Below are 7,321 nucleotides of genomic sequence, written 5' to 3'. Positions count from 1 at the left end.
CCAAGGCAGGAGACATCATGAAAACAGGTACTGGAGGCCATAGAAGAGGGAAGACATCATTATCATTAATGGGAGGGAGGGGGTCAGTAAAGGCTTCTTGTAGAAGGCAGGATTTTAGCTGAAACTTGAAGGAAGCCAAGGAAACCAGGTGAAGAAAAGGAGCATTCCAGTCATTCAGGACAGCAAACACCAGACGTGCTGAACCAGGAGGTGGAGTGTTATGCGAAGGAACAGCAGTGAAGCCAAGGTAGTCGAAAATTCAGAGTAGAGTGAAAAAATAAGAACACTTCATTAATTTGGATGTCGCCGTTGTATTGGGGCTATGCTCATTTCTGTCTCCTTCCAATTTTAGCAAAGGTGCTGGCACAGTGGCAGGAAATAAGGTACTGAATACAAGAAAGGTTATGTATAGGCCATGTGCTGATATTGTATCTGTTGAGTTTCCCCCTCCCTTTGGGGTGGAATGATTCATTCATTCATTCATTCATTCACTCTTTGATGCATTCATTAATTCATTGATTCCTTCATTAATTTATGCATTTATTCATTTAACAAATATTTTATACAATTCAATTGAATAAATACTTATTAATCACCTACTCTGTGAATAAAACATATATTTAAAAACACAATCATATGGCTTTACTTTGCTCAACTCCACTTATTTGCCCTAAGAGAGGAATTTTATTTCTTTTTTTTTGAGGAGGAAGGTTATGGGTGGAGAAGAGAGAGAGGTTAGTGATAGTAATGACGAAATAAAAAAGGAAAGAAAAAAGCATCAATGAGACATTTAATAAATACTTGGTAGAGGACAGGAGGAAGCTCAGAAGGGGTCACAATCAGGACTGTATTGAAACTACCACATTAAATTATATATATATATATATATATATATATATAATATATATATATATATATAATATATATATATATATATATATTTAAAACCAAGCTACTCATAACAGAAATTCACAGTTTCTTATATAATTCTATTCTTCTCCTTTTTTCTATAGAAATTTTGAGGTCTATTAATTTTTTCAAGTTCAGAATAAGGGAAAGGAAACATTTTAAAAATCACTTACTATGTGCCTATGACTCTGCTAGGTACAGAAGCAGCGTCTTGTAGTGGATACACCACTGAACTCTGAGTAAGGACAACCTGGGTTCAGATCCCACTTCTGACACACAGGCTGTGTAAGGGCAAATCATTTAACTTCTTAGTATTCTAGGCAACACCATAAGACTTGAAGTGGCAGAAAAGAATCTGGCCTGTAGTGCAGAGGAAGCTTCCTCAACTGAGAATTCTTTGTACCACAGTAATCACAGACTTGATACAGAAATAATAGTAATAATAAATTATTTGAGTTAGCAGTGACTCAGTGAATGTAGGCAGGGATATAACAAAGGAAAAGGAAAGGCATTTTCCTAACAGAGTGGGGGCTGAGCCAAGATCTGATTGAACAATTCATATATATATATATATATATATATGTATATGTATATATATCCTAGATCAAGATGAAAAGCAGTACCACAAAGGAGCAGAGCTGAAGGCAAAGGCATACTCTGCTTTAGGTATACCTTACAATTAGGCAGTTGATGACTGAAGGCTAAAAATAAATGAGAAGATAATGGCTATTATTAGCTATTAAGCCCAGACAATGACACTCTTGCTTCATCTGCAAAATTCAATAAATGAATGGAGTATGCACCGCTGAGAGATGTCATGTTCTAGACAACATGTTCTAGGGGACAGGAGTGAAGAAATGGGCTACAGAAAAGATTAGAGAAGCATTACTTAGGACCTACAGTTTCCGGGTGACATTTTTTCAATGGAGCAGACATCTTTGAGGTCTTTGTAGGGAGAGATACCAGCCCCACCTTCTAGCCTGGTTTTCTTTTATTACATTCTCCCATCCCAAACTTCTCTTGAGAAAAACTCTTTTTGCTGGAATGGAGAGGGCCCAAATTTGTTTGGTTTACAGGCTAAGACATGGCAGACACAGAGACCGGGCAGATAAGTGACATAGGACAGATGGCCTTTGGCAACCATTCATGGAGAGTTCATTATAATGACAAGATTTGGTTTAATTCTTATAAAAGTTTGTGCACATGTGAGTAAGGATGGAGGAAATGGGATCTTAAGGCATTTTGAATGTTCTCTTCCACCTCACTTAAAGTTGTAGTCCATTGGCTTCTGGACCCTATAATGCCAGTCACACAGCATGGCTAATTGTGGTTTCTTTGGATGTTTTCAAACTCTGCTAGTGGTCCTATACTCTGGTGGGGGTGGGCAGCACGGCATAGGAGAGACAGTGTAGTACAATGGAAAGAGCGCTTTATGGCTATAAAAACCGCTGCTCTCTGTTTGTCTGATCATAGGCAAATCCCTTATACTGAATCTCAGTTTCCTTGTTTAGAAAAGGGGGGGGGGTCCCAGACCAGATGGCATCTCAGGTTTCTTCCAACTACAGACAGTGTTGTTGCTCAGTTGTTTCAGTTGTATCTGACTCTTTGTGACCTCCAGAGGTACTGGAGTGGTTTGCTCATGTGACAGATGAGGAAACTGAGGCATAGAGGGTGAAGTGACTTGCCCAGAATCACACAGCTAATAAGTGTCTGAGGCTGAATTTGAACTCAGAAGTGAGTCTTCCCGACTTCAGGCTGGGCAAACTATCCACTGTGCCACCTAGCTGCCCAACTCTAGATATATAATCCATTGATGCTCCTGAAGGGCAATAAACCATCTGTGAATACTGTTAAAAATGTGCTTTAATACATGGGGCTCCATCTCCCATTTCCATGTATTTACCATGGTTGTCTCCCATGCTCGGATATTCTTCCTTCTCATCCATACCTCCTTTAGAATCTCTGAGCTCCCTTGAGGCTCAGCTAGAATGCTACCTTCTGTCCAAGATCTTCTCAGCTCCTTGTTCCTTCCCCTCTACGGTTACTGTCCATCTACTCTATATGTATTTGTTTATACTTACACATGGTCATGTCTCCCTCGGCAGAATGTTAGCCCCGTTGAGGATAGGGGCTGTTTTCACTTTTTCTTTGTGTCCCCAGCACTTGTTACGGGGCCTGGCACACAGTAAGCACTTAATAAATGGTTGTTGCCCCAGCAATACCACTTCTAGGGTTGTATCCCAAAGAGATCACACAAGCGGGAAGAGGACCGATATGTACAAAAATATTTATAGCGGCTCTTTTTGTAGTAACTAAGAATTGGAAATCAAAGGGATGCCCATCAGTTGGGGAATGGCTGAACAAGCTGTGGTATATGAAGGTAATGGAATACTATTGTGCCATAAGAAATGGGGATGATATGGACTTCATAACAACCTGGAAAAACCTACACGACAATGCTGAGTGAGTAGAGCAGAGTCAGGAGAACATTGTACACAACCAGAGATAAATGGATTCTGTGAAGACTAACCTTGATAGACTTTGCTCTTCTCAGCCACACAAGGTGCAAAGACAACTCCAAAGGACTCACGATGGAGAATGCTATCTACATCCAGAGAAAGAACTATGAAGTCTGAATGCAGATTGAGGCACACTTTATGCTCACCTTTTTTTTCCCTTTTTTTCTCTCTTTTGTTTTTATTTTTGGGGTTTTTTTGGTTCTGTTTCTTCTTTCTCATGAGTCATTCCGTTGGTCATAATTCCTCTTCACAACTTGACTAGTGTGTAAATAAGTTCAATGCGAAGTTATATATAGAAGATATATTGGATTCCATGCCGTCTTGAGGAGGGGGGGAGGGGCGGAAGAAAATCTGGAACCCAAAATTATGTAGAACCGAGTGTTGTAAACTAAAAACAAAAAAAAATTAAAATTTAAAAAATAAATGCTTGTTGCTTGGTAGGTGTATATGGTAACTTAGCTTCCATTTCTTTTTGTCCTGGGGGAAAAAATGCCTTTCTTTACACATCAGCTATAGACTGGAGTGGTTGCTATGGGGAAATCGGTGAGGTTCCCTGATGGGATAAACACTATACTCTGTTCTAGGTGAAGAAATAGTCTTTTGAACCATTTTAAAGTTATTAAAGGTTATAAAAGCCTCCCTCCTGCTTCCCTGATTCCTTTTACAATGCTCAGGCTAGAAGGTGTCATGGATCAGCTGGGCAGGAAGGCCTTGCTTTCAGAAATGAGGAGCCTGTGGACTCTCCAACCTGGCGGGCTGTTTCCTCCCCTCCCCCAGCTTCTCAGGGGATGATAATGAGCTCCTGGAACTCAGTGGTGGAGAGTGGAGAAGACCCGACTCAGCGAAAGACTGGGGGAAATGTGTGGAGTCAGGTTCTCAGTAACAAACAAATTAGAGTGAATGAGGAGAGCTACCAGTTAGCTCTGTCATTAACCCCAAACCATGTTGGTTTTTAATGAACCAGTTAATGAACCTCTCCATTACAGAAAGGGGGTGCAGGAAAAGTGAGGTTATGCCTACGAACCTGACGGGAAGGCTCTGGGGGGTAAAAATAAATAATATAATTCCTTTTCTCTGTGGCATATTGTATGGGAAAGAGCACTGGGTCTGGAATTTAGAGATCTGGGTTTGAATCCTTACTCTCTCATTACCTTCCTTTGTCATGTGAGGCAGGTCACTTAACCTCTCTGAGCCTGTTTCCTCATCTGTAAAAAGAGGGGTCGTCATTAGATGACTCAAAGATCCCTTCCAGCTCTAGATCTATTCCTTATGTACTATCCAGGTTGTACCAAGAGTTTTTTTTCTTTACAAGTCTGAAAGGTTATTTGGTAGAAGGAGAAGTTGCTTCACTAAATCTATCACGTTGGTTTTTAATAAACCAGTTAGTAAACCTTTCCATTATACATGCTCTGTACAGTTCCAGAGGACAGAAAATCACGAATCAACCAGTCAACACACATTTACTAAGCACCTACTAAGTGCCAGGCACCTGGGATATACCCCCAAAAAAGTAAAAGTGAAATAGTCCCTGCCCCTGCCCTCATGGAGTTTACATTATGAGGGAGATAACTACGAAGTGAATACATTATAGTTTTAGGAATGTTACAGCAAGGCAGATTTCAGGTCAACATGAGAAAGAACTTTCTGTTTCTTCCAACATTTTTCTTTCTTTCCTTTCCTTTTTATAAAGGGGTTCTATTTTTTCCTTTCATTTTTCTTTTTTATAGTTATTATTGTGTGATCATTTCAGTTATGTCTCACTCTTTGTGACCCCATTTGGGGTTTTCTTGGCAAAGATACTGGAGTGGTTTGCCATTTCCTTCTCTAGCTCATTTTACAGATGGGGAAACTGAGGCAAACAGGGTTGAGTGACTTTTCCAGGATCACACAGCTAGTGTCTGAGGCCAGATTAAAACTCATGAAGATGAGTCTTCTGATTCCATGGAATGGGCGGCCTCTGGAGGGAGTGAGCTCTCTTACCAGGCCGTACTTCTAGTCTTGTCATCCTAGATCACCCCAACCCTGGAATTCATACTTTGGAAATACCCTCTGCCCCTGACTCTTCCTCTGATTGAGGGCATGGATGGGGGTGGGGAGGTTAGTAGCCTTTGGGTCAAGCATCAACAAGTTTTTATTTACCCCATAAAGTGCCCACCTTAAGGAATGGCATTGCTAGCTTCCCTGTCCAGGAATTTCCTTCCTTTTTCTGTTTTACCTCTACAAAGGCCTGGGATGAGCCTAATAAGATAAAGTCTTTGTAGACATTCCTCACGAGTGAGGGAGGAGGTGGCAATCTCCCATCAATATTGTACTGTTTTAAGAATGTTAGATTTGTAGGTACACAAGACACAATAGTCAACGACTATAGCAATCTACTCTTTGATAAACCCAAAGAATCCAGCTTCTGGGTTAAGAATTCACTATTTCACAAAAACTGTTGGGAAAATTGAAAATAGTACAGCAGAACCTGGGCACAGACCAATATCTTACACTGTATACAAAAATAAAATCAAAATGGATTCATGATTTAGGAATAAAGGCTGATACTATACGCAATTTGGGAGAGCAAGGAATAGTTTACCTGTCAGATTTATGGGAAAGGGAAGAATTCATGACCCAACAAGAGATAGAGAGCATTACAAAATGCAAGATGGATAATTTTGACTATATTAAATTGAAAAGTTTTTGTATAAACAAAGCCAATGTAACAAACCTTAGGAAGGAAGCAGAAAATTGAGAAAAAATCTTTACCACCAGTGTCTCTGATAAAGGCCTCCTCATATCTAAAATATACAGGGAATGGAACCAAATTTGTAGGAATACAAGTCATTCTCCAATTGCAAAATGGGCAAAGAATATGAACAGGCAGTTTTCAGAGAAAGAAATTAAAGATATCTATAGGCATATGCAAAAAATGCTCTAAATCACTATTGATTAGAGAAATGCAAATCAAAACAACTCTTAGGTACCACATCTCTCCTGTTAGATTGGCTAACATGACAAAACAGGAAAATGATAAATGCTGGAGAGGATGTGGGAAACTTGGAACATTGCTACATGGCTGGTGGAGTTGTGAACTGATCTAGCCATTCTGGAGAGCAATTTGGAACTATGCCCAAAGGGCTATAAAAATGTGCATACCCTATCACCCAGCAATACCACTTCTAGGGCTATATCTCAAAGATATCATACAAGTGGGAAATGGATCGGTATGTACAAAAAATATTTACAGCAGCTCTTTTTGTGGTGGCAAAGAACTGGAAATCAGGGAGATGCCCATCAATTGGGGAACGGCTAAACAAGTTGTGGTGTATGAATGTAATGGAATACTATTTTGCTATAAGAAACAGGGAGCAGACAGACTTCATAATAACCTGGAAAGACTTATGTGATCTGATGCTGAGTGACAGGAACAGAACCAGGAGAATATTATACACAATTACAGACACACGGTATCTTTAAGGACTAACTTTGATAGACTTGACCCCTCTCATCAACACAAGGTTCAAAGACAGCTCCAAAAGACTCATGATGGAAAAAGCTATGTACATCCAGAGAAAGAATTATAGAGTCTGAATGCAGATTGAGGCAAACTATTTGCTCTCTTTTTTACCTTCTTTTTTGGTTTCCTTTTCTCCTCTCATGATTCGTTCCATTGGTTATAATTCTTCTTTACAACTGGACTATTATGTAAATAAGTTCAATGTGAATGTAAATGTAGAACCTACATTGGGTTACATGCTGATTTGGGGGGTAGGAGTGGGAGGGAGAGAAAATTTGGAACCCCAAAACCTGTGGAACTGAAAGGTTGTAAACTGAAAATAAAAATAATTTAAAAAGAATGTTAGATTTGGAACCAGAGGCACTGGGTTTCAACCCCTGAATACTAATGG

The 7,321-nt window shown here is 39.7% G+C and overlaps 1 pseudogene; it reads right to left on the bottom strand.

Annotated features, from left to right (window-relative positions):
* Positions 1-272: 272 nt before the first annotated feature.
* LOC118858838 lies at positions 273-367 on the bottom strand (annotated as a pseudogene).
* Between the last annotated feature and the right edge of the window lie 6,954 nt (positions 368-7,321).

This window comes from Trichosurus vulpecula, chromosome 7, assembly GCF_011100635.1.
Source record: "Trichosurus vulpecula isolate mTriVul1 chromosome 7, mTriVul1.pri, whole genome shotgun sequence".
Taxonomy (NCBI): domain Eukaryota; kingdom Metazoa; phylum Chordata; class Mammalia; order Diprotodontia; family Phalangeridae; genus Trichosurus; species Trichosurus vulpecula.
The sequence above is the reverse complement of the archived record's forward strand: the minus strand, read 5'-3'. Positions and strand labels throughout refer to the sequence as shown.